The sequence below is a fragment of the Grammomys surdaster genome, unplaced genomic scaffold, assembly GCF_004785775.1.
Source record: "Grammomys surdaster isolate TR1022 unplaced genomic scaffold, NIH_TR_1.0 130, whole genome shotgun sequence".
Lineage (NCBI taxonomy): Eukaryota > Metazoa > Chordata > Mammalia > Rodentia > Muridae > Grammomys > Grammomys surdaster.
In genome coordinates, this window is record NW_021604588.1 from 21,093,424 (window position 1) to 21,098,635 (window position 5,212).

Here is a 5,212-nt window from a genome sequence, read left to right on the forward strand (position 1 = left end):
GAAGAAGAAGAAGAGAGAAATCAAAATGTCTGGGCTGGAAAGTTCAGAGTTGGGGATGGGTTATACCAGGTAGGGACTGAGGGATTCTGGGAGAACCTAGATGCCAGATCTGCTTCGGTTTGTAAAATATGCTGCACCTCAGCCTCTTGTCCCAGAATCTGAAACCAAACATCACCTCTGTTGTTTTTCTCCTTTGAAGTGATTAATTGACACTTATTAGATACTTAGTATTTGTTGGACTAGATGGACCTGAGTCTAAATCTGACCTGATGATGTCCTTATAAGAACAGATTAGGTACAGGAAGAGAGGGGCTGGGGTGAGGTTCCAGTGAGCCATGAACTGACAAGAAACGCCCACAACTCACAGTGGCCACCTGGCTGAGACTGGGAAAGACTTCCTAGAACCTTTCAAGGTCCTGCTGAGTCACTGACTTTGGACTTCTGACTTCTTCACTCTGTCAAAGTTATCCTTGCAGTAAAGTATAATAGTATAAGCCACCAAGCGTGTGTGTGTGTGTGTGTGTGTGTGTGTGTGTGTGTGTGTTATAGAAGCACTAGGAAAGAAATACAATCACTTAAACTCAAACTTGACTGAGCTGCTTATTAGGTTACTATCTTTAGGAATTATTTTTGCTTCTTTAAAGTTGAGTTTGAGAGAGAGAGAAAGAATTTAAAGATCTTATGGAAGAGAGACAGCACACCAGGGAGGCAATCCCATGAACCATAAAACAAGGTGTATTGTTGATTATCATGAGAAGAGCTTCATAGATATCAGCTAATCAAATGCCTCACAGGGAAAAACAATACTGGTGAATATTGCTTTCAAGTCCACCTAACGTTGTGAGACCCTGAGAGTCATAATACTTAAGGCCCATTCTAGACCAGTGGTTCTCAGCCTTCCCAACAACCCCTTAATATAGTCCCTAATGTTGTGCTGACCCCAAGTATAAAATTATTTTCATTGCTACTTCATGACTAATTTTGCTACTGTTATGAATGCAATGCAAATATTTTTTGGAGATAGAAGTTGGCCAAAGGGAGAGCGATCCATAGGTTGGGGACCACCACTGCTGTAGCTTGTTCACTCTAAAGCATTCCACTGCTCCCTTAAAAAATTCCAGAAAACGCCTTGTTCAAATTACTTATGACTTTATGCCTAATCCTGGGACAAGTCTGGTTGTACCAGAAGCAACTGGAACATACACTATTCTGAAATCTCAGAAGACCTTTAATGAAAGAGAACTTGGGCCTGACATGTAAGATGAGGTGAGGTTTGCATCTGGAACTGTACTACGTATGGTATGATGGCACATGAGTGGTCGGGAGTCTGGGGCGGGGGCGGGGAGATCTTAGAATTCAGATATCATGAGGAAGTGCTACTGTGAGAATATTCCAGTGATCCAGGCCCTGGCTGCTTTTTCTGTTCTGTGTACACACATCTGTCTGCTCACATACATGAATTCTACCACAGTTCACAACTTCGTGCCATCCTATTGTTAAAAAGCAACAGATGATGATGTCAGGAAAAAGACAAGTAAACAGAACCAACAGATAAACAAACACAATAAAGTCAGCAGCAATCAGGAGCCTGGCGGGGAACAAGCTGGGTTAAACAGAAAAGGAAAGACTTCCAAAGATTAAAAGTCACAGTGTGGCCATCCACTATCCTTTGCTTCGTTTTGTTTTGGGTGGAAGGGCTTGAGACAGGACCTCTCTCCACAGCCTTGCCTGGGTTGGCACTTGCTGTATAGCTCACTCTGGCTAAGAGTTCACGACAATCCCTTGACTTAGCCTCCTGAGTGCAGGAATTACAGAAATGTACCATCAATGCAAGAGACAGATTTTTAGTGACTTTCCTCTCGGCACCATTGTTCCCAACAGTCATAAAAGCCCCGGGTTTGATTCTGTGCTACACACCCACACACTTTTAAAATCACTGCTACTCAGACAAAGGTTTCCCCTAATGATCTGACTTCTTAGTTTTCTAACAGCTTCAGTGTCTGGCAACAAGACACCTAACTTCAGCCCAATAGTAACTGCCATTTTTAGCCAGAGAACCTAGTCTTTGTTTTCCACGTGCCCACACACTTTGTTTTCACTGCACTTAGTGTCCATATTAAGTATTAGCATTCATGCTTTCAGCTTTCTTCTTTAGTGAACCCCTGGTGACCGTAAAAGGAGGTTCATTTTAAGAAACAGATGCATTTGCTTGTCTATTCAATCAACTATTTTATAGAGACAGGATGGGAACAGATGCCATCATCCCTACTTTCAAAGAGCCTGGAGTCTAACAACTGCATAGATAAGAGAATTACAATAGAACCCGATAAATGCACTCATGGTAAGTTATAATAAGTGCAGTGTGATATTCTCTGAAGCCTAAAGCCTGAGCAATGAAGCCAAGGCTTCCTGTAAACACACTGCAGAGTCAGTGCCACACAGAAGGCCAGCAAGTTGATGCTGGGAAGAAAAACTTGCAGACAGTCATAAGTCTAGTGGATAAACTTTCCTGATACACAGAAAGAAAATGTGGGGTTGGAGAGGTGGCTCAGTGGTCGCTACTCTTGCAGAGGATTGAAGGTTGGTTCCAGAACCTTCCTTTAACTTTCCCTTAGGGGGATCTGACAGCCTCCTCTGTCCTCCTTGGGCACCCGAATTCTTGTACATACTAGTAACTAAGAATGCATGCATACACATGAATGCCAAATAAATTTAAAAGAAAATAAACTTATTTAAAAAAATGTATGGACCAAGAAAACCACAAGACCTGAGCAAGAATGAGGGAGAGACATGCCCAAATCCCCAAAATTTTGTCCTGAGACCAGCAGGACTGGGACTGTTTCCTCCCTGCTTGGGCTCTGAGTGTCCTGGCACATGTAAGCCTTTCCATCCCCACATCTGCTGCCCTTGAGGTGGCCACCTGCCTAGTGGCCAGGTTTCAGGTTAAAATTCCTCCTTTCTTATAAGGACATGTCCAGCAAGTACCTGGAATTCCTCTTTATGCAAATGAAGTATTCCCAGCAGCACCTTAGCTGAGACAATAATGTACACTCACCCAGAAAACCCCTACCCACTTCCTGAGGTTTATATACCCCTCATTCCCTCAAATAAAGGGATCTGTTTCACTGAAAGCCATCTCCAGAGAAGGCTGTTTCTCTTGCACTCACACTAACTGAGATCCCACCTAACCCACTCACCCCGACAAGCTTCACATCTTCTGGTCCAGCCCAGTGTACAATGGTACCTGGATACCTGGAGGGGAAAAGCAAAACTGGGGCGGCAACATGTAAAATCTTGGAGATGAGAGAAACTGGTTGAGTCTGAGGAAAGGAACTGGATTGAAAGTCATGGTCAGCAGAGTGATTGTGTGCAGGAAGTCAAGCACTGTGAGGAATCAACTCTCACCAAGGAGTCAGGATCGTAGCAGCACAGTGCCAGTGATTTGGTGCTCCTTGGAGATCAACTAAGGAAGGTTTAGAATAGAGGAGAGGACTGGATCTGTGGCAGAGGGACTGAGGCTGAAGGGAAGGTCCACGGCTTGACTCAGGGTACTGTGGATCCCAGTGGGTGGCTTTGAGCAGCCCTGAGGGTGCAAAGGTAACTGGATCTGATGACAGAATGTGCAGAGAACAAGGTATCAAATCCAGAGATAAGATTAGCTGCAGACAGGACAGTTTCGGTTTAGCACACAGGGTGGGTCTGGATTAAAGTAAACGTGGAGGTTATTGGAATTGGGATATGTAATCTTCTATAAATCCCTACTTGCTTCTTCTAGACAACTATGAGAGAGGGGCTTTACATTATCCATGTTCTATATGGATAATCACAAAGGATTGCTTTTACTAAGCCATGGAGTACTGCTGCCTAAATCATTAAATGAATGCCTGCTGATTTTAGAATACTGGAATGTAGTTGTTGAGATGGATTAGCTTCTATTTTCTTTGGAAAGGTGGTGATGCTGTTGGCTAAAAAACGAAAAAGGAAAAATTTGTTGGATCTTGGAGTTAGTGGGTGAATTAGTCAGGGCGACTATTGCTGCGATGAACACCATAACCACAGAAACTTGGGGAGGAAAGGGTTTATTCTGCTTATGCTTCCACACCACAGTTCTTCATTAAAGGGATTCAGGACAGGAACTTTAGAAGGGCAGGAACCTGGAGGCAGGTGCTGATGCAAAGGCCATGGAGGAATGTTGCTCATTGGATTGTTGTTAATGGCTTGCTCAGACTGCTTTCTCATAGAACCCAGCACCACCAGCCCAGGGATAGTATCCCCCACACCCCCATGGGTTGGGCCCTCCCCCATCAATTACTAATTCTAATTAAGAAAATGCCCTAAGGGCTTGCCTATAGTTGATCTTATGGAGGCATTTTCTTAATCGAGGTTCCCTCCCCTCAAGTTGACATAAAACTATCCAGCACAGTGGATAATAATACCAAAAACTGGAACGCTAGACCTGGAAGAACTTTAATAAACACTGTTTGGGCTAAATGCCACAAACTACGGCAACACAAGCTTATGTGCTTTTCTGTTTGCTACTGAGCACGTTAGGCATGTTAGTCACATGTTAAGCACGTTGGCTGCATGTATGTTACCATATGTTAGGCATGTTAGCTGAATATATGTATGCTAGCCGCAGGTATGCATGTTAGGCATGTTAACCACAGTAAGCATGCTGACTGCATATATACATGTTAGTACATGTTAGGCATGTTAGCCACGTAGGCTCAGAAGTAGGAAAAAGCAAACAAGCTGATTCCCTCAGACTGTAAAGGGCTCAGAAACTTGCAAGTAAGGAGATATCAACTAATGTCAACTGAGCAGGAATGAAGACACAAGAGCATGTAAGTACCAACTGACTATATTTCCTTCACACACAGACTCCAAACCCCCAGAAGTATTTATAGGTGAATAGAGAAGTACAGAGATAGGACGCCATAATGAGAAGTCTGCAGGGAGGACTGTGGACTCAAACAGTGAGAAGGAAGAACCACAGCATGGTGGTCAGTGGGTCAGTGAGTAGGCTCACAGCATGGCGGTCAGTGAGAAGGCTCACAGCATGGCGGTCAGTGAGAAGGCTCACAGCATGGTGGTCAGTGAGAAGGCTCACAGCATGGTGGTCAGTGAGAAGGACCACAGCATGGCGGTCAGTGAGAAGGCTCACAGCATGGCGGTCAGTGAGAAGGACCACAGCATGGCGGTCAGTGAGAAG